Here is a 22,920-nt window from a genome sequence, read left to right on the forward strand (position 1 = left end):
TCTCTGTCAACGAAAGTTTCGAAAAGGCTTATAAAATTTTTAAATTCGGAGTGTTTTCCGCTAAAAGTTGGGAGAGCAACGCTCGGCAGGCGGCATTGAGGCGTTCGATTTGCTGTCGGAGCGGATTTCTCGATATTATTTTGTTTGCACTTATTTAAAAACGAAATCAGCAATGACGTTGTCATTACGGCCCTCTCTTCCAACTCTTCGCGGTATACATCTTTTATATCTTTCACTTCTATTTGGTTTTGCAAAAATGAAGCATTTTAGTAGCTGGAATATACGGGAGCGGGGGGTTTTTAACGGTTTTATAATCAGTTGAATTTTTTCCAAATGCATTCACATACAAATTTCATAATCAGTGTACATGATATCCGATGGAACTCACTCGTTTTATTTGGTTTCTTAATATTCTCGCCAAATGTTCGGACCGATCCTTATCGTTTGAGAAAATGTACGAGCAAGTGAACCCGCATACCCACGAACCCTAATCTTAACCCCAACCCTCTTGTGCGTTCTGATGACTGCTTGTGCGCAAAGGTGTGAAAGTAAGAAAGGGTACGAGAAAGTGAGCCCGCATACCCACGAGCTCTAATCTCAACCCCCACCCACTTGTGCATCCTCACGACTGCTTGTGCGCGAAGGTGTGAAATTATAATTTTGATAGTTTTGATAAAAAAGAGTAATTTTTAATTAAGAATCGTGACAAGTATACCATTGGAACGGTCTTGAAAAATGCTTTCGAATGATAACAAACTTTTTTTTTTTTTTGTCTTTAGTGGGGGGTGCATATAATTTTTTCGGTTTTCCTCTGTTTTTGGGGTAGTAGTGGGGACTTACGGGAGCGTCGGTCGGGAGCGTCGGTCGGGAGCGTCGGTCGGGAGCGGCGGTCGGCAGCGGCGGTCGTCAGCGGCGGTCGGCAGCGGCGGTCGTCAGCGGCGGTCGGCAGCGGCCGTCAGGAGCGGAACCCCGAACCGATTTGACCTCTGATATCCATTAGACAGGTGTCTGGGCGGGTTTCTATATTCAAGAACCAATCGGATTGGTTCTAGGAGTAAAACATACCTGTATGCACCCTGTATATGTCAAACTGTTAAGTGAACATTCTAGACTATAAAAATGACACCACTCAAATTGCTCAGGATCAGTTCTTCAAATGCCTCAGTACTGCATACCAATGGATGTAACTGTGCAATTCATTGACTCCGAGGACGAGGTGGAAGTACCCCCTACCCAAGACTCGGATGTAATTATTATTGAAAACACAGATCAGGAACCTCTGGATGCTTCCGACTCTCAGGATGCGGTTGAGCTGGTTCTACGAGGCGTGTTTGCGCCTGCTACAGTGTCAACCCAAACGGAGCCTATTGGAGCTGACTATGGCTCTCTTGAGTGGAGCGATTTTTCATTGGGGAGGACCACTCAAGAAGTTTTGAATCAACTATTACGGGACGATGAAGACGATGATCAATTTCAATGTGGACAGAGATTTGAATTGGACGAAGCTTTCTCAAACTCTCAAGGCAATACGTTTCCTGATGATGATCACATCTTTGATCAGATCATCGAGTCCAACCCCTCGAACGAATATTTAAAAATGATGGATGACGACGAAGATCACAACCTACTAGACGTTTTTTTTGATCTGGGATTGTAATTTTCCATGTTGAAAAAAAAATTATAATAAATAAAAAACCTTTTACAAAAATGCAGTTGTTAAAATTGTTTTTTCTTTGTTTGATAATTTTCTTGTGCCTTGCGAATGCTTTTTAGGACTGCATCATGCTTCAACAGGAGATGAGCGTTATAATCATATCGTAACCCGAATGTTTGTACTTTTGGACAGAAATAACAGCAATAATATGACGTTTTTGATTTTTGATAGTTAAAGTTATGTAACTTTAAGATATGATTTTTGAGGACTATGCGTCAATAAACGATTTTGTTTCTGGACACAACTCACAAAGGAACTTCCCCATTTTAATTTAAAAAATATAAACTGAGTTTTCTTTAAAAATGTTGTCTTATATAGGGTGTGAGGAGTCTTAAAACTCCCCACAAATTCCGAGGCAGGAGAGCTGCATAGCAATAGCGAAGGAGGCGAGAATGCCGGAGGAGTCAAGGGCAACAAGGTCGAACGGTAAACAACGGACCTTGGACCCGGGCAAAGCGGAGACACCGTGGACTAACGGTATCACGCTGGACATTGGACCCTCATACGGCAAGGGCAACAGGGTCGAACGGTAAATTGGCGGACTTCGGACCCGCACAAAGAGGACGCACCGTGAACTAACGGTGCGGCAGTGGACCTTGGACCCGATCACGCGAGCTGGAAAAGGGAAATAATGGGACCATCACAGGCTATAAAAGGCGGCGCAAGCGCAGCACACGAGGAGTAATAGTGCGAGAATCAAAGCGAGTGCGTGTAAGCAAGACCAGTAGCAAGTTAATCAAGTGCCGAGTACCTGGATCAAGATCGCAAAGTCGAGACGCCGAACGACTGAGAGTCTACAAGGCTGAGGCTTCAACGCTGAGATCCAACGGGTGCTAGGTCGTGGTTAAATCGAGCTCAGGGAGTCCTTGCGTGGAGTCTGCGATAAAGGTGGCTGGGCGAAGAGGTCGAACCGAGTTCAACCGGCTAGGCGATACACCTTGCCGACACAATCCGGACCAACTTAGGGAGCCTGCGATAAAGGTGACTAGGCGAAAAGGCAGAACGGCGTTCTACCTGCTAGGCGAAGCACCTTGCCGGTCCCGACAGTGAGGTTCGCATAACATCCAGAGTCTCGAAGGGGCCGTCACGAGTCAGATACCAGCAAGCAGTCGACGACGAGGAGCGACAGCAGCTGAAGAGCCGCGAGGCTTGTACAAGGAGACGAATAAAGACAGTTACGATCCCAACAGAACTCTTGCGTTATTCATTGGTCAAAGGCAATCACCCAATATAAATTTGGTGGAACGAACCCATAACCTCTCTGAGCTAGCCGCCCGTTAACGTAGCGAGCGAGAATACATAGAAATCAGGCCGTTACATCTGGCGCCCATGAGTGATTGCCCTGACCAAGAGAACAAAAGATCAAAGATGGGAAAGTCCTGGATTTATAATCTCAGGAAGGAGGACTTCGCCGAGGTGAGCAATGTTCTGGGAATAGAACTTGAGGGCTCGGTAGAGGCGATGAGGAAGACCCTGGCAGAGACGGTTGACCGCATAACAGAAGACCCGGTCGTGGCAGAGTTAGTGGCAGGTATGGAGGTCAAATTCCGGAAGCTGCCGGTCCCAAAATTCAAGCTAACAGCCGCAGATGCCGAAGGCCTTACAGCAAGCCTGGATATTCAGAGCATGGCAAGCGACGGCAGGCAGCGAGAAGGCAGCCGCGAGAGGAAAGAAAGCGTACGGCCACATCCGCAGGACTACGCCAAGGTGGCCAAGCAAGTCCGAGAGTGGAACTTTCGGTATGACGGCAACGACAAGCCACTGGAGTTCCTGAAGCAGGTGGAGTGGTCAGCCGTAACATGTGGTCTGGATATAAACCAGATCCCACGAGCAATGCCGGAGCTGCTGCAGGGCAGAGCCCTAAAGTGGTTCATAGCCAACAACCGGCAGTGGGACAACTGGGGAGACTTCATATTCAGCTTCCAAGGATATTTCCTTCCTCGAGGCTACATGGAGAAGCTAGCGGACCAGGTCAGGCAGCGGAGGCAGACATACGGGGAAAAATTTAAAGATTACATGGTGGACATGCAGACGATGAAGCGGCCCCTGGGTATGTCTGCCAAAGAAGTCCTGAACAGGATAAAGGAGAACAGCACGCCGGCCCTCCGAATGTTTATCCGGCCGTACGAGTGTCGGCACCTGGACACCCTGATGGCGCTGGCAGACGAGTTCGAGGAGCTGGAGGAGCAACGGGAGAAGTTTGAAATGGAAAACCACTCCCAGAGGACACAGAACCGCCCAGTGCCAAGGCCAAGGGCAGAGCAGGGTGCGGTGTGTAGGCGGTGTCAGGAGGACACGGAGGCGCCACGGAGGCGCCACGGAGGCATACGCCGCAGGAACACGGACCACCAGCCGATCGCAGTGGATTTATACAGAATCCGGCCAACGCGTGTCGCAGATGCGGGGGCGCGGACCACTGGACGAAGGAGTGCCGGAACCGGCGACTCACATTCTGCTGGCGATGCCGAGAAATAGGCGTCCGAACGGTGGAGTGCGGTTCGGGAAACGCGCAACGAACACAGCCTCCGAGGGGCGGCCAGGGATCGTAAGGTGCTGCCTCTCAAAAATAATGGGCGCCCCGAAGGCGGAAGAAATGCAACTGTCCGCCACAGTGCTCACAGGTGACGCGAACGTTAAGGCCACGGTGGACACCGGCGCAACAGCGAATTTCATCAGCAAAGAGCTGGCGGACAGGCTGCAGGCGGCAGGAAAGGTTGGACCCACAAAGATATAATCGTCATCGGACGGACACTAGAGGAGGACATGCGGAACCTAAAGGTTGAAAACGAAGTCACCTGGTCAGTCAGCAGAACATGCCGAATGTAGCTGGATAAGGGACATAAGGGGCAAGATAGCACAGAACCCCCAAAAATATCCGGACTATTTAGTGGAGGCCGACCGGCTGTACCGGCACATTCCTCACAGAGCAGGCAACGAGGATGTGGTCGCATGGAAGCTATGCGTACCAATCGGGTCAAGGCAGCGAGTCATGGTTGAAAACCACGATATGCCGACGGCCGGACACATGGGCAGCCGGAAGACGATCGCGAGGGTGGCAGCGAGGTATTATTGGCCGGGCATGCACCGCGACATTAGGAAGCACGTGCGGAACTGTGAGAGCTGCCTCAGGTACAAGCCCAGTCAGCTCCAGGCAGCCGGAAAAATGCTCACACAGATCCCAGAGGAGCCCTGGGCCACAGTATGCGCCGATTTCGTTGGGCCGCTTCCTCGGTCGAAACACGGGAACTCGATACTACTAGTGCTCGTAGATCGGTTCTCAAAGTGGACGGAAATAGTGCCAATGCGTAGGGCTACCACGGAGACGCTGGAAAAGGCAATCCGGGAACGGATTGTCTCAAGGTACGGCGTGCCGAAGGTCTTAATCACCGATAACGGGGTGCAGTTCACGAGCAGGGCGTTCAAGCGGTTCCTGACAGAGTTGGGAGTGCGGCACCAGTTCACAGCCCCGTACACACCACAAGAAAATCCCACGGAGAGGGCCAATAGAACTGTAAAAACAATGATCGCCCAGTTTGCCGGACAAGACCAGAGAACGTGGGATGAGAAATGGCCAGAATTGCAGCTGGCCGTGAACACTAGTGTAGCCGAGTCCACAGGGTATTCGCCGGCATTCGTCACGCAGGGTAGAGAGTCCAGGTTACCGAGCGCGTTGTTTGATGAAGAAACCACCGGCACAGGAAGGGAAACCCAGACCCCGTCGGAGAATGCGAAAAAAATAAACGAAATTTTCGAGCTGGTCAGACGGAACATGGAGAAGGCGGCGCAGGATCAGGCGCGCCACTACAATCTCCGGAGGCGCCCTTGGAAACCACAGATTGGAGACACGGTATGGGCCAAGGAGCACCATCTATCCAAGGCGGCAGAAGGATTCGCGGCGAAACTGGCCCCCAGATACGAGGGACCGTTTAAAATAATTAATTTCGATTCTCCGGTTATTTGCAACCTGCGGCACGAACACACGGGCAGTTAAAACCCCAAAGCAAAGAGGGGCAGTCTCAACAAATGCGGCGTATCGTAGGAGCACTGTACCCTAACCGAAGAAAGGGGGAGGACGATACACAGTATCGAAATTAACGGTCAAGCACACACACATCAGGAGCGCGAGAGCGGGACAGGGAGGGTTTAAAAAGCCGTAGGCACCGTTACCGGCTAAACACACACATGCACGGGTTGCGTAGGAGGCGTGTACACGGAGGGCACCGTTACTTTTAAACGTTACACGGACACAGAGCGGAGAGCGAGTCCCGTTACCGGTACACGTCTCCGCGAATAACGGAACTGAGGATACGCGGAAGAACCGAGGTTTCGTCAGCGACGGCGCTGCATGGTGCAGGTCTTTCCAAACAAGATCGTCATCATGAGCGCACGTGAGAATACCACCCAACAGCGAGTGGAGCACGAGGTGAGGGGGGAGCGCGCCAGGGAACAGCCAGTGGCGAAGTGGAGACGGGACTCCGATTCCGTTCTCCAGCTTCTGGCGCTACCGCCACCACGTTCGCCGACACGTCCGGAGGCGGAGTGGCCGGCGCGGGTGGCCGAAGAAGCGCAAAGACAGCGAGGGAGGCAGAGGAAGGCCAGGTGGGCCAAGCTCGTGCTGGAGGAGGGACAGTGCTACCGAGTCAAGGTAGCAGGGGGCCGGGTGCGGGTGTTTAAGGCCCAATAAAACAGATCCCAGCATTAAAGCCCAGCAGTTTTTATTTGGGCAGGGAAGCACAACACAGCACAACACAGAAAAAAAAGAGTGGTCCGCCGCAGCAGCCGATCGCGGAACGGGGCGGTGAGGGGGGAATCGCGGGCCAAGCACGCGGGCCGGCAGAAAACACGAGGCTGCCGCAGGCGTACGGCGAGGGGGGTCACTTGCCGCCGCAAGGGTCTCCCGGGGCACGCGGTCCAGGGTCAGCACCCCGAGACATGTCATGTTCTCAAGAAACGGTCCCACGGAGGCAACTTAAGACAACGGAAACGATAACGGCAACAACGATGGCAATGCTGGAACCACTATCGATAAGTGCGATCGAGGTGTGGTCAGACGACGGGAATCGGAATGGTGATGTCAAACACGGGGAAATGTCTGGGCGGGAAATTCAAATTCTACGCGGGGAATTATCGAAGGAACAAGATGCAGTTTTGGGAAAGTTCAAGTCTTTCGGGGAACTGTCTGGGGAACAGGCTAACGCAGCACAGCCATTGGAAAGTTAATACATCTGGTAATGAGCAAGGTCGATGCAGGAACTAAAAGAAAATGGGAAGAACAGTTAGATTATACTTCGCTTCCACTTTGGAGCAGGGGCCTGAATTCCCCATCTTACAAAAGACAGTTCTCGGCTGGATAGTGTCAGGGAGATGTGCCTCTGAAAATAATAAAAACGCTGAAAAAATGCTACATCTCAGCTGCCAGGAGGAAGCGTTGGAGTCAATTGACACTACCCTGCAGAAATTTTGGTCTGTGGAGATCTTGCCGCCCAAGGCTAAAGTCAATACTCCTGAGCAATAACTCTGTCAACAACACTTTGAGAAAAATACTCAAAGATTGTCGTCCGGTAGATTTTCGGTTCGTTTGCCGTTTAAATCTGACCCAAATACTCTTGGTTCGTCATACGAAGTTGCGAAACGTAGATTTTTGTCGCTAGAAAGGAAATTGTCAAAGGACCCTTCGCTGAAGAAGATGTATATTGAATTCATGGAGGAATATATTTCACTGGGCCACATGTCCTCCACCAATGACAAAATTCCAAATACTCCGCACTATTTCATTCCGCACCAATGCGTTTTACGGCCACAAAGTACTTCAACTAAGTTGAGAGTAGTTTTCGATGCATCGAGCCGTACTTCTACGCAGGTATCGTTGAATGACATCTTGATGGTAGGCCCAACTATTCAAGAGGAGCTGTACTCGACTCTGCTTCGGTTTAGATTGCATAAGTTTGCCCTTGCGGCCGACGTCAAAAAGATGTATCGCCAAGTGATGGTGGACGAAGCTGATCGTAACTTCCAGCTCATAGTATGGAGACGAGATCTTTCTGAGTCCCTGAAAATCTTTAAGTTGAACACCGTTACATATGGAACTTCGCGAGCACCGTTTTTGGCGATTCGGTGTTTAATGCGGCTAGGAGAGATGGCGCAAGCAACTCATCCAAAAGCTGCAATGGTTATTCAGAATGATTTTTATGTTGACGATTTGTTGACTGGCCCCGGATGCGTTGAGGACCTGCAAAGCCGAGACGAAGTTTCTCAGGTCTTGCAAGAGGCAGGCTTTGAATTGGCAAAAGTGGTTTTTTCGGTGAAAAACTATAAACATTACCAACAAAAACCAATTTTTTCGTGTCGGTTCGGCCAGTAAATTAAATTCAACAATATTTCGCCGCTGGAAATTTTTTTATGTTCCTTGAGTTGCCCCAGACGTTTCTGCAAATTTAATTGCTTAATTTGCTGCTGCCGCCAAATGGAAGTAATAAAGGAAGTTGCATTTATCAAGTCGGCCAACCAGGTATAGAGTGCTAAAAGTTGAAGGTTAATCTGTGGCGTTTTGTCAATTGTGTTTTGGCTCATCTTTCAACTTTTTGCATTCGTGTAAAAATCGGTAGATAGTGAGCATTCTAACCAAAAATAAAATTTTGCATGTACTAACAACCGAAATTCTGCAATAAACATAATATATTTCGAATTATATGTGAATCGCTTTGGCCCATAAACAAGCAAATAAAATACTCGTCGTCGACCCAATTAGTGCGAACTTAATTCCCCCAACTTTCGTCGTAGTGAGCACCAATTTAGGGAATAAATAAAACAGCTGGAAAAAAATGCAAATTGTGAAAAGTGTAGCTCTCAAAAAATAAGCGGGAAAAAACTTTCGCCGCACATTTTCCCGCGCTTTTCAGAATATTCCCGCGCTTTTCCTAATTTTTGCGCGCATTTCGGCGTCAGGCTTATATATACGTTGCCCTTAGTTATCGGTCAGTGTATCATTCTCCGTTAGCATTTGCCTAGGAAGAGCCGCTAGCCGCGTACACATACACACGCACACCGACACCGCTGCCACTATTTCGAGTTATCTTTGGTCGTTTTCGTTCTCGATCGCTGCAGCAGTGCAATTTTCGGTCTGCCTAAACGTTTGTTCGTTTTTTCGGTACGCTGGAGCTTGAGCGTTAGCTCCCCTACAGTGCGTGCGTGCGGCAAAACTGTCGCAGGGTTTACTTTGTAACGACCTGATTTCTATGTATTCTCGCTCGCTACGTTAACGGGCGGCTAGCTCAGAGAGGTTATGGGTTCGTTCCACCAAATTTATATTGGGTGATTGCCTTTGACCTGTAAGGATGCTCTCTGGCCGGGGTACAGATCTCAGTCAGATCCAGGAGTCCTTTACAAGAAATTTGTAAATCACCGAAACACCGGACTAGAGAGTATCATTCAACGAGTGAATGAGTCGTTTGGGGAGTCACGCCGAAGGTTCTCATAGACGCCGGGGGAGAGAGAGTTGGTGTCGGAGCTGGTCACGCCGTGTTTTGCTCCTGGGTGAAAAATTCCACGTGCTGGACCTTGGGGCGAGGCCAAGCCAGACGAACGGTTTCGCGAGTATGGAGACGTCGGGTAGTCCCGCCGATCACTTCCGCGATTGGGACACGTAAGTCGCTTTCCGCGTGTCGTAGGCCAAAAATTCACCGGGCTGGACCTTCGGACGAGGCCAAGCCAGGATACTATTTCGCGAGAGTAGGACCGGGGAGTTGCGTCGCGCGCAAGTCGTTCTCGATGTATCGGATGCCAAAAATCCACCGGGCTGGACCTTCGGGCGAGGCCAAGCCGGATAGGATTTGTCGGACACGAGGGGGGATTGGAGGAGAAAGGATGGCGGTACGATTGACCAGTCGGGAATGATGTCCGCGCGCAGGTCACATGCACTACGAAGAGGAAAGCTATTGTACTAGACCAGACGGGCCGGGTGTCCACGTGCCGGTCGCATGCGCTACGAGGAGGAAAACTAGGGTACTAGACCAGACGGGCCGGGTGTCCGCGTGTCGGTCGCATGCGCTACGAGGAGGAAAGCTAGGGTACTAGACCAGACGGGCCGGGTGTCCACGTACAGGTCACATGCACTACGAGGAGGGGGAATCTAAGGTACTAGACCGAACGGGATGGGTGTCCACGTCGGGTCTCAAATGCTACGATGTGGGGAACCAAGATACTGGACCAGACGGGCCGGGTGTCCACGTACAGGTCCCAAATACTACGGGGAGGGAGGTTAGGATACTAGACCGGACGGGACGGATGTCCACGTACAGGCCACATGCACTACGAGGAGGGAGGTTAGGATACTAAACCAGACGGGACGGATGTCCACGTACAGGCCACATGCACTACGAGGAAGGAAGCTAGGATACTATAAATAAAAAGAATCACGATCATGGAATTTACTTTGTTTTATTATTCTATTTTATTATTATTATTATTATCTTTTATTTATCTACTGTCTTCCTACGAGTCCGCTACACCGTCTTTGTTTGACGGATAGGAATTTTGCATACACTAACCTCAAAACAATCACTCGTCCACTTCTTCACGAACCGCGTGCCTTCGCGCGGTCGAGGCGTAACTCGAATTATCCGGCAAGCGAGTTAAGGGAGGCGCGTCCGCTCCGTTCTACTTTTCCGGCACGAGAGACCGCCTCCTCGATCGGTGTGAGACCACCTTCCCCACGCTCCCCTTTTCCCGCTTTCGGGATTTCTAGTATATTTCTTAATTTCTAGTATTTTTCCTTACCCACTAAAAATCTGCTGGCGTTGCCACTCGGGTTCGGAACTTAGCTTAATATTCAGCTTCAACTTAATATTTATTATTCATTATGTGTCACTTACACCTATAACTTACATACTACTAACTTAATATTTAATATTCACGATCAGTCGCTTACACCTATAACCTTACATATTACTATTCAAAAATTGTATCGTACACCTAAGTGTGTACGTTACACCCCCCCCTTTCTTCCCGTGGCGCGATAAAAAGGCGCCCGTCGCCGGTAAACTAACCTTCGAGTTCCCTACGTGACGGCGTAGCTAACAAAGGACTCGGTCTTAATCTATTATAATGGTTATACAATGGTTACTCGACTGGTTATACAATGGTTATGCAGTGTTTATACAGTGGTTATACAGTGGTTATACAATGGTTATACAATGGTTATACAATGGTTATTAGACTAGTTGTTATACTATTCTGCGGCTGTATGCCGCTTACTGTATCGGGTCGTTCGGTCCGGCAATACTATCGTCGATCCTATCCGGAGTGACTTCTGCGTAGTACGGTTTGAGCTGGGATATGTTGGCGATGCGTCGCCGTCGATCTCCGGGACGTTGCAGGCGTACCAAGTTCGGAGATGTGAACTTCGTAACGGTATAAGGGCCGTCATACATGGGAGCAAGTTTGGCGGCGAATCCCTCGGCTGCTTTCGATAAGGGATGCTGTCGCAGCCAAACTTGACCGCCGAGCGTGGGTCTCCATTCTCGCCTTCGTAGGTTATAATGTCTCGCCTGGTCTTGAGACGCTCGCTGAAGATTCGCTCGTACGATGTCGAAGATGCCTTTGAGGTGAGACGCCTTGTCTTCAGGACCTGTATGCACGACCGCCGATCCGGGGGTGAGTTCATCGTACAGCATCGCAGGCAAGCGTGGTTCCCGTCCTTGAGTTAGGAACGCGGGGCTATACCCCGTCGAATCTGATATACTGCTATTGATCGCGAGGGATATCTCTGGCAGCATATTATCCCACGAACTCTGGTCGCCTTCCGACAGCTGGGATATCAGCGTCTTCACAGTGCGGTTGGTCCTTTCTGTGGGATTCTCTTGTGGACAATATGGAGCCGTGTAGTGGACTTCTACGCCGAGCTTGGTGAAATAGTCTTTTAGAACCCGGCTTGTGAATTGGGTTCCATTGTCGCATACGAACTTCCGAGGAATGCCCACTCGTGCAAGTATACGTTCCCGAAACGCTTTCTGCACTTGAGCTGCGGTGGCTTTCCGGAGTGGTATCAGTTCTATCCATTTCGAAAATACGTCGTGAAACACCAGAAGCATGGTATTTCCTTGTTTTGACCGGGGTAGCGGGCCTACAAAATCCGCGCAGAGAATGTCGAAAGGTTCACTGACAACCCGGGTTAGCATCTTACCTGCCGCTTTGGTTTGTTCCGTCTTAAACTTTTGACAAGATTCACAATGGCGAACATGGCGTTTCGCGTCGCGATACATACCGGGCCAGAAATACCTCTGGGTCAGACGCGTAATTGTTTTTCGGACTCCCAAGTGTCCTGCGGTCGGGGAATCGTGACATTCACGTAAGACGCGGCTTCTACGAGAAGTTGGCACACAGAGCTTCCACGGGAAGTAGTCCTCATCGTCAGCTCGGTAACCCATGTTCCTGTAGAGCTGGTCGTTTTTGATCATGTAGTCAGCGAATTTCGCGGGTTCCTCCTGTATTTGCTCCTTCATCCTTTTGATCCAGTCGCAGTGGTCCTCGAGTTCGACAGCACCCTGCAGTATCTCACAAGGCTGTCGAGAAAGTGCGTCGGCCACGACGTTCAATTTACCTCGTCGATAGCGTACGTCGAATTGGAATTGCTGCAATTCTAGCGCCCAACGCGCTATTCGGCCAGAAGGGCTCTCAATAGAATTTAGCCACTTGAGGGCTAGATGGTCAGTAACGACCTCGAATCGGTACCCTTCCAGATAGCACCGCATCTTCCTGATTGCCCAGATTATGGCCAGACACTCTTTCTCCGTGGTAGTGTAATTTTGTTCCGCGGGGGTTAATCGGCGGCTAGCGTATGCGATGACCTTCTTTTGACTTTCGGAGCCCTGTGATAAAACTACGCCCAAGCCGACGTCACTCGCGTCTGTTTGCAAAATGAACTTCTGGTCGAAATCCGGACAGCCTAATACGGGAGCAGTAGTCAGGCATCTTTTAATTTCTTCCAAGGCGGCTTGCTGTTCTGGTCCCCAGGTCCACTTCCGTCCTTTCTTTAGTAGCGCGGTCATCGGTTGCACGATAGTCGCGAAGCTAGGGACAAATCGCCGATACCACGAGGCCATCCCGATCCATTGGCGGAGTTCCTTTAAGTTAGAGGGGGCCTTCAACCCGTTGATCGCAGACACCTTCTCGGAATCAGTCTGAATTCCGTCACTGCTGATGACGTGGCCGAGGTATACGAGTTTCTGCTTGAAGAAGCAACACTTCTTTGGATTTATCCTTAAATTCGCAGTCCGCAATCTGCGGAAAACTTCCGAGAGATGAGTAACGTGCTGTTCTTCTGTCGCGCTTATGATAATAATATCGTCTAGGTAAGCGAAGGCGACCGGTTCCATTTCCACGCCGATTACACTATCCAGAGCGCGTTGAAACGTGGCGCTGGCAGAATGCAACCCGAAGGGCATGACCTTCCATTGATACAATCCTCTCCCAGGGACCGTGAACGCTGTATATTGGCGACTATCCCTAGCCATGGGAATTTGCCAATAGCCATGCTTCAAGTCCAACGTGGAGATATATCGGGCGTGGCGTAATTTCTCCAGAATGTGATTGATTCTCGGGACTGGGTAGGCGTCGGGCACTGAGTGTGCGTTTAACTGATGGTAATCTATACACATGCGCCAATCGCCAGTTTTCTTCTTGACCAATACGATGGGAGCGCTGAGTGGGCTTCGGGAGGGTTCGATGGCCCCGTCACGGAGCAGTTCGTCTACTTGGGCATCGATGACATGTTGCATCGCGGGGTTCCGGGGATAATATCTTTGTTTTACGGGCTTGTCGTCGCGCATGACGATGGTGTGCTCGGCGACGTGAGACACCCCGTGCAGTTTCTCGAATAGGGCCAGTTCCCGATCGATGAAGCTTTGTTGCGCCGGACTCAATAATGTGCTCTGTCGCTGTTCTTCGTCTTCTACCGTCCCCATCCTAATCGGCGCACCGGCATTGATGTTCGGGGTTATAGTTCGCGTAGGAATAGGACTGGGTATCTCTGCTTCTTCTGGCCTGGCAGTTCCCAAATGGGCACCAACCGCAACAGGGTGTACCGTTTTCTCCTGGTTGCCCCGCGCCTTTATAAGTACTGGCTGTAAAAAATGGTCTCCAGCCGCTTGGGCTTCATTTTGCAAGTCGAGGGTAGCTCGACCACATCGCACCTGAGTTCCCGCTACTTTGAGGAAGTCCATTCCAAGTATTATACGATCTAACATGGTGGGCATTACTAACATGGGTAAGAGCACCGTAGTGCCGGCCAACGTAACCGAGGTTCGCCAGAGCTTTGTCACATCCAGACATGACCGATCGGCCAACGCTATTCTAGTGACAACATCCTGTAACTCGCCTGCACTCGCGGCCAGTCGAGTAAAACTTTCACTGACGAAACTCCTCGATGCCCCTGTATCAATGCTGGCGTCCACACGTTGTCCTCCGACTTCTATCGCTGCTGTGATGAGCCCGCCGTGTAATCTCAACGGGGGTTTTACTGGGGTCGGGTTGCTGCTCCGTTCGTCTCCGCCGCACCCGGGTTCCGGCGGAGGCTTTCTCCGTTTCCCGACACATTTCGACGGCAACATTCTATCGTTAAAACTCCTGGTCGCCCACAGTCCCAACAGAAATCCCGACGTGGGTTGGGGCAGTTCCTTTGGAGATGTCCGTTCTCTCCACAGCCCGCCTTATGTCTACTCGAGAGGTTCCTCGACCGATCATCTGATGGGTCACGTGTCCTGTCTGCGTTGAATTCACCGGATTCCGGAATGGGTTCGGCAATCGGCGAAGTTGAGGTTCTTCTTGGTTCCGGTCCGTGGTTACTTTTGGCTCGCGTCGAGTCGCCTCGAGTTGTTTGACACTCTCATATTCTGTGGCCATATGGGTCAATTGTGTCAAAGTCGCGAATTCACTGCGTTTAATATACAGTCGGTATTCTGGAGCCATGTTTCCATATGCCCGGTACAATTCTTCCTCTTCTCGATAACCGGCTTGCTGCATCTTGGTTCTGAGCTCGATCAAGTAGGTCTTGAAAGGCTCTCCTCTCCGCTGCACGTGGGTCCGTATCTTATCTTCCAACCGCTCGAAATATCGAGGTGGTAGGAAGAAGTCGAGGAATTCCCTCCTGAAAGTTCCCCATGAGGCCGACTGCGAAACCATCGTGCCGCTGGGCCCTCCAAGATCTCGGACATAACGCGGGGTACCTCCTCTGGATTTATCCTGTAAGTCGTCATCTTTTCCTCGAGCGCGGCGATGAGAGTCAACGGATCTGAACTCCCATCGAACCGTAAATTCCATTTGTGCATCTTCTCGGGGAGCAGATGTTGAGTTGGAGCCGTGCTGCTCCGTGTGTCTTGTGCTTGTAGGTCGGCGGGTAAGCGGGCGTCTACCGGTGGCATCCAGGTACCGTGCGTCGATCCTGGGTGGATCCCCCGATGGCGGGCTGGAGTCCCGATCGATGTAGCTCCGGACGTCATGGGAATGGTGAGGGATTCTGCGAACTGTCCCGTCTCACCGTTCCTGCCTGGAGGGTTCGGACTTGGGGCCCGGCTACTATATTGCTCCTGCAACTGAGCCAGTCGGTCCCACACGCTCTGTGGGAACGACCCTGTGTTGACGAGGTTGGCGAATACCTTCCTGGTCTCCTCGACGGTTCCGTCGGCTTTAAAACCAAACTCCAGGGCGAGAGCGCTGAGTTCGTCTTTTCGGCGAGCGTATATCCAGCGGACTCCTATACCTGGATTCTTAACAAAATCGGCTTTTTCGTACTCACCGTCAGATTCCTTAGGGTTACTCATCATTGGTTATCCTCTTCGATTTAGTTTGGCGTGAACTTCCTTCTCAAGTCTTCTAGATCCTTCCGGAGATCGGTTCGGGTGACTCTACCCTTCTTTTTCTTCAGTGGGTCTTTAAGCCACTTGGGTGATTCTCTAGCTAGTCTCGGTGTCCCTGTTCGGGCGCCACTTGTAAGGATGCTCTCTGGCCGGGGTACAGATCTCAGTTAGATCCAGGAGTCCTTTACAAGAAATTTGTAAATCACCGAAACACCGGACTAGAGAGTATCATTCAACGAGTGAATGAGTCGTTTGGGGAGTCACGCCGAAGGTTCTCATAGACGCCGGGGGAGAGAGAGTTGGTGTCGGAGCTGGTCACGCCGTGTTTTGCTCCTGGGTGAAAAATTCCACGGGCTGGACCTTGGGGCGAGGCCAAGCCAGACGAACGGTTTCGCGAGTATGGGGACGCCGGGTAGTCCCGCCGATCACTTCCGCGATTGGGACACGTAAGTCGCTTTCCGCGTGTCGTAGGCCAAAAATTCACCGGGCTGGACCTTCGGACGAGGCCAAGCCAGGATACTATTTCGCGAGAGTAGGACCGGGGAGTTGCGTCGCGCGCAAGTCGTTCTCGATGTATCGGATGCCAAAAATCCACCGGGCTGGACCTTCGGGCGAGGCCAAGCCGGATAGGATTTGTCGGACACGAGGGGGGATTGGAGGAGAAAGGATGGCGGTACGATTGACCAGTCGGGAATGATGTCCGCGCGCAGGTCACATGCACTACGAAGAGGAAAGCTATTGTACTAGACCAGACGGGCCGGGTGTCCACGTGCCGGTCGCATGCGCTACGAGGAGGAAAACTAGGGTACTAGACCAGACGGGCCGGGTGTCCGCGTGTCGGTCGCATGCGCTACGAGGAGGAAAGCTAGGGTACAAGACCAGACGGGCCGGGTGTCCACGTACAGGTCACATGCACTACGAGGAGGGAGGTTAGGATACTAGACCAGACGGGACGGATGTCCACGTACAGGCCACATGCACTACGAGGAAGGAAGCTAGGATACTATAAATAAAAAGAATCACGATCATGGAATTTACTTTGTTTTATTATTCTATTTTATTATTATTATTATTATCTTTTTATTTATCTACTGTCTTCCTACGAGTCCGCTACACCGTCTTTGTTTGACGGATAGGAATTTTGCATACACTAACCTCAAAACAATCACTCGTCCACTTCTTCACGAACCGCGTGCCTTCGCGCGATCGAGGCGTAACGAGAGACCGCCTCCTCGATCGGTGTGAGACCACCTTCCCCACGCTCCCCTTTTCCCGCTTTCGGGATTTCTAGTATATTTCTTAATTTCTAGTATTTTTCCTTACCCACTAAAAATCTGCTGGCGTTGCCACTCGGGTTCGGAACTTAGCTTAATATTCAGCTTCAACTTAAAATTTATTATTCATTATGTGTCACTTACACCTATAACTTACATACTACTAACTTAATATTTAATATTCACGATCAGTCGCTTACACCTATAACCTTACATATTACTATTCAAAAATTGTATCGTACACCTAAGTGTGTACGTTACAGACCAAAGAATAACGCAAGAGTTCTGTTGGGATCGTAACTGTCTTTATTCGTCTCCTTGTACAAGCCTCGCGGCTCTTCAGCTGCTGCTGCTCCTCGTCGTCGTCCTCTGCGGCGTCGCTCCTCGTCGTCGACTGCTTGCTGGTATCTGCCTCGTGACGGCTCCTTCGAGACTCTGGATGTTATGCGAACCTCACTATCGGGACCGGCAAGGTGTTTCGCCTAGCAGGTAGAACGCCGTTCTGCCTCTTCGCCTAGCTACCTTTATCGCAGGCTCCCTAAGTTGGTCCGGATTGTGTCGGCAAGGTGTATCGCCTAGCCGGTTGAACTCGGTTCGACCTCTTCGCCCCGCCACCTTTATCGCAGACTCCACGCAAGGACTCCCTGAGCTCGATTTAACCACGACCTAGCACCCTTTGGATCTCAGCCTTGTAGACTCTCAGTCGTTCGGCGTCTCGACTTTGCGATCTTGATCCTGGTACTCGGCACTTGATTAACTTGCTCCTGGTCTCGCGTACACGCACTCGCTTTGATTCTCGCACTATTACTCTTTTCGTGTGCTGCGCTTGCGCCGCCTTTTATAGCCGGTGATGGTCCCGTTATTTCCCTTTTCCAGCTCGCGTGATCGGGTCCAAGGTCCACTGCCGCCAAGTCCGCCAATTTACCGTTCGACCCTGTTGCCCTTGCCGTATGAGGGTCCAATGTCCAGCGTGGTACCGTTAATTCACGGTGTCTCCGCTTTGCCCGGGTCCAAGGTCCGTTGTTTACCGTTTGACCTTGTTGCCCTTGACTTCACCGGCATTCTCGCCTCCTTCGCTGTTGCTATGCAGCTCTCCTGCCTCGGAATTTGTGGGGAGTTTTAAGACTCCTCACATTTCCCCCTTTCTTCGGAAATGCTATGAAAGTGGTGATCTCCCCGCCCCTGTTGTTCGTTCATTCAAATTCCCCGCCCAAACTCGTTCTCCTCGTGACCCTATACAGTTCCCCAAAAGACTTCAACTTTCCCTGAGCTGCCCTCGTAAGACTCCCCCCAGACAGCGCTCTGAAAGACCTTTAACTTTCCCATGGCTGTGCTGCGTTAGCCTGTTCCCCAGACAGTTCCCCGAAAGACTTGAACTTTCCCAAAACTGCATCTTGTTCCTTCGATAATTCCCCGCGTAGAATTTGAATTTTCCGCCCAGACATTTCCCCGTGTTTGACATCACCATTCCGATTCCCGTCGTCTGACCACACCTCGATCGCACTTATCGATAGTGGTTCCAGCATTGCCATCGTTGTTGCCGTTATCGTTTCCGTTGTCTTAAGTTGCCTCCGTGTGACCGTTTCTTGAGAAATCCAGTATTTTTGTACCCATCGATCGCAACTATCGATCGACCGCCTATCGCCTGGCGCCCCCGTCCCTAATTTCCTCACGGCCTCGTTGTTTTGAAAAACTGGTAAGTTAACTTGCTGATGATAGTTTTCCTTTAATTAACGACTTTTTTCTTTACAGCGACACCATGACCATGATGCCCCTGATGCCCCTGACATGTCTCGGGGTGCTGACCCTGGACCGCGTGCCCCGGGAGACCCTTACGGCGGCAAGTGACCCCCTCGCCCTACGCCTGCGGCAGCCTCGTGTTTTCTGCCGGCCCGCGTGCTTGGCCCGCTATTCCCCCCTCACCGCCCCCGTTCCGCGATCGGCTGCTGCGGCGGACCACTCTTTTTTTCTGTGTTGTACCTTGTTGTGATCCCCTGCCCAAAAAATAACTGCTGGGCTCAAATGCTATTATCTGTTTATTGGGCCCCGCACCCGGCCCCCTGCTACCTTGACTCGGTAGCGCTGTCCCTCCTCCAGCACGAGCTTGGCCCACCTGGCCTTCCTCTGCCTCCCTCGCTGTCGCTGCGCCTCTTCGGCCACCCGCGCCGGCCAATCCGCCTCCGGAACCTCCGCCCACGGTTCCGCGCCCTCCGACTGCTGTCTCCGCAGCGTCGGCCTCGCCGGTGACTCCGGTGACTCCGGGCACGAAGTCTGCCGCGCCAGCTTCGGGGGTGGCGCCGTGTCCGGCGACGTCTCCGGCGGGGTTGGCCACTCCCATGGCCCCTTCTCCAGCCCCTCCTGGGCCTCGCGTTCCTCCTCGGTCGTCACCTCCAGCCCCGCGCGATCGGCCGTCTCCGCGACGCGTTTCGTCGACCTGGCCCTCGGATCGCGCGGGCTCAGCGGCGGTGGGCGCCGCCACTCGATGGCTTCGATGGCCTCTCGCATCCTGGCCTCCTCTGCTGCCTCCTCGGGCGCGGGCCACGTCCACGTGACCGTCTGCTGATAACACCGCCGCCCCTCCACCACGATGGTCCGCAGCGCTTGCGCGACCTGCGCTTGTGGCAGGTGCCACTCCTGCTGCCTCGGCGGCGACAATGGTGGTGGTGTTGGTGAGTGTGGCAGCGGTGACGGCGATCGTGGTGGCGGCGGTGGTGGTGGCGTCGGCGATCGTGGTGGCGGTAGCGGCGGCTGCGTTGCCGGCGGCGGCCGCGCTGCTGGTGGCGACTGCGGTGCCAACAGCGGCGGCTGCGGTTGCCCCTGCGGCGGCTGTGGCTGCTCCTGCGGCGGCTGTGGCTGCTCCTGCGGTGGCTGTGGCTGCTTCTGCGGCGGCTGTGGCTGCTCCTGGGGCGGCTGTGGGTGCTCCTGCGGCGTCTGCGGCTGCCCCTGCGGCGGCTGTGGCTGCTCCTGCGGCGGCTCCTGCGGCGGCTCCCACAGTGCGGCCTCCTCGGCCTCGGCGTCCCTCAGCCTCTGCTGCCACGCGGCGACTGCTGCACTCCTCGCCGCACGCCGGGCCTCCCATTGGCGGACAGTGACCGCCCGCGCCTCCAATATACGAGCCCACTCTTTGGGCTCGTCCGACGGTGGTATCTGCCCTAGGCAGATCCTCCCGAGCCCTGCCGTCGCCCTGCTCAACCGGCGGAAGATCATCCTGTCCCTCGCAGCTCGCCGCGCCACGTCGTCCTCGTCCGACGACACCTCGGGACTGACGGTCTCCGTCCACTCCTCCTCCTCCTCACTCGCGTCCTCCGGCCCACTCTCGTTGGAAGAGATGACGACGACCTCTGCGATCTCCGTCGCGTCTGCGCCTGGGTCCTCCTCCTCGGACGGCAGCTCCACGTCCGAGATCTCCCCGGTGGACTCCTCGTCCGCCTCGCTGACCGGTGACGGGGATCGCGACACCAGGGGGGACGCCAGAAGCTGGAGAACGGAATCGGAGTCCCGTCTCCACTTCGCCACTGCCTGTTCCCTGGCGCGCTCCTCCCTCACCTCCATGAGGGAGGAGCGCGCTGCACCATGCAGCGCCGTCGCTGACGAAACCTCGGTTCTTCCGCGTATCCTCGGTTCCGTTATTCGCGGAGACGTGTACCGGTAACGGGACTCGCTCTCCGCTCTGTGTCCGTGTAACGCTTACGAGTAACGGTGCCCTCCGTGTACACGCCTCCTACACAACCCGTGCATGTGTGTGTTTAGCCGGTAACGGTGCCTACGGCTTTTTAAACCCTCCCTGTCCCGCTCTCGCGCTCCTGATGTGTGTGCCTGTGTGTGTGTATGCTTGACCGTTAATTTCGATACTGTGTATCGTCCTCCCCCTTTCTTCGGTTAGGGTACAGTGCTCCTCCGATACGCCGGATTTGTTGAGACTGCCCCTCTTTGCTTTGGGGTTTTAACTGGCTTATGTGTGTTTTCCTTTCCTTGCCCGTGTGTTCGTGCCGCAGGTTGCAAATAACCGGAGAATCGAAATTAATTATTTTAAACGGTCCCTCGTATCTGGGGGCCAGTTTCGCCGCGAATCCTTCTGCCGCCTTGGATAGATGGTGCTCCTTGGCCCATACCGTGTCTCCAATCTGTGGTTTCCAAGGGCGCCTCCGGAGATTGTAGTGGCGCGCCTGATCCTGCGCCGCCTTCTCCATGTTCCGTCTGACCAGCTCGAAGATTTCGTTTATTTTTTTCGCATTCTCCGACGGGGTCTGGGTTTCCCTTCCTGTGCCGGTGGTTTCTTCATCAAACAACGCGCTCGGTAACCTGGACTCTCTACCCTGCGAGACGAATGCCGGCGAATACCCTGTGGACTCGGCTACACTAGTGTTCACGGCCAGCTGCAATTCTGGCCATTTCTCATCCCACGTTCTCTGGTCTTGTCCGGCAAACTGGGCGATCATTGTTTTTACAGTTCTATTGGCCCTCTCCGTGGGATTTTCTTGTGGTGTGTACGGGGCTGTGAACTGGTGCCGCACTCCCAACTCTGTCAGGAACCGCTTGAACGCCCTGCTCGTGAACTGCACCCCGTTATCGGTGATTAAGACCTTCGGCACGCCGTACCTTGAGACAATCCGTTCCCGGATTGCCTTTTCCAGCGTCTCCGTGGTAGCCCTACGCATTGGCACTATTTCCGTCCACTTCGAGAACCGATCTACGAGCACTAGTAACATCTAGTTCCCGTGTTTCGACCGAGGAAGCGGCCCAACGAAATCGGCGCATACTGTGGTCCAGGGCTCCTCTGGGATCTGTGTGAGCATTTTTCCGGCTGCCTGGAGCTGACTGGGCTTGTACCTGAGGCAGCTCTCACAGTTCCGCACATGCTTCCTAATGTCGCGGTGCATGCCCGGCCAATAATACCTCGCTGCCACCCTCGCTATCGTTTCCAGCTGCCCATGTGTCCGGCCGTCGGCGTATCGTGGTTCTCAACCATGACTCGCTGCCTTGACCCGATTGGTACGCATAGCTTCCATGCGACCACATCCTCGTTGCCTGCTCTGTGAGGAATGTGCCGGTACAGCCGGTCGGCCTCCACTAAATAGTCCGGATATTTTTGGGGGTTCTGTGCTATCTTGCCCCTTATGTCCCTTATCCAGCTACATTCGGCTTGTTCTGCTGACTGACCAGGTGACTTCGTTTTCAACCTTCGGCAGGTTTCGGGTAAGGGCTGCCGCGACAGTGCGTCCGCCACAATATTCAGCTGGCCTTTCCTGTATGTTATTTCGAAGTCGTATTGCTGGAGCTCCAGTGCCCACCGCGCGATTCTTCCGGTTGGGCTCTCGATGCTATTCAACCACTTCAAGGCCATGTGATCTGTTATCACTTTGAAGTGGTAACCCTCCAGGTATGGCTTTAATTTCCTTATGGCCCACACGATTGCTATACATTCCTTTTCAGTGGTGGAGTAACTTTTTTCCGACCCGTTTAGGGTCCGGCTGGAATAGGATATCACCCGCTCACCCTGGTCGGAATTTTGAGTGAGAATGGCGCCCAGCCCATAATCGCTGGCATCGGTCTGCAGCACAAACGGCTTTGTAAAATCCGGGCATGCCAAAACTGGGTCGGCGACCAATCTTGCCTTGACAGCTTCAAAGGCCTGCTGGTGGTCGTCGGTCCATTCCCATTTGACACCCTTTCGGAGAAGGGCGTTCAACGGATGCACTAGCGTGGCAAAATCTGGCACAAAACGCCTGTACCACGACGCCACTCCCAAGTACTGCCGTAGTTCTTTGACATTTGCCGGTGGTTTCAGCAATGCTATCGCTGATACCTTTTCTGGATCCGTCCCGATGCCCTGGTCTGTAATGCGATGCCCTAAGTATTGAAGTTCCTTCCTGAAGAATTTACACTTATCCGCGTTTACTTTCAGGTTTGCCGCTCGCAGTCTTCTGAATACTTCCTTTAGGTTCCGCATGTGCTCCTCTAGTGTCCGTCCGATGACGATTATATCATCCTGATACGCGAAAGCGTGCGGCATCATTTCAGGTCCATTTACCTGGTCCAACGCCCGCTGGAATGTTGCCGATGCCGAGTGTAAACCGAAAGG

The sequence above is a fragment of the Drosophila elegans genome, unplaced genomic scaffold (genome assembly GCF_018152505.1).
Source record: "Drosophila elegans isolate 14027-0461.03 unplaced genomic scaffold, ASM1815250v1 contig_197, whole genome shotgun sequence".
NCBI classification, from domain to species: domain Eukaryota; kingdom Metazoa; phylum Arthropoda; class Insecta; order Diptera; family Drosophilidae; genus Drosophila; species Drosophila elegans.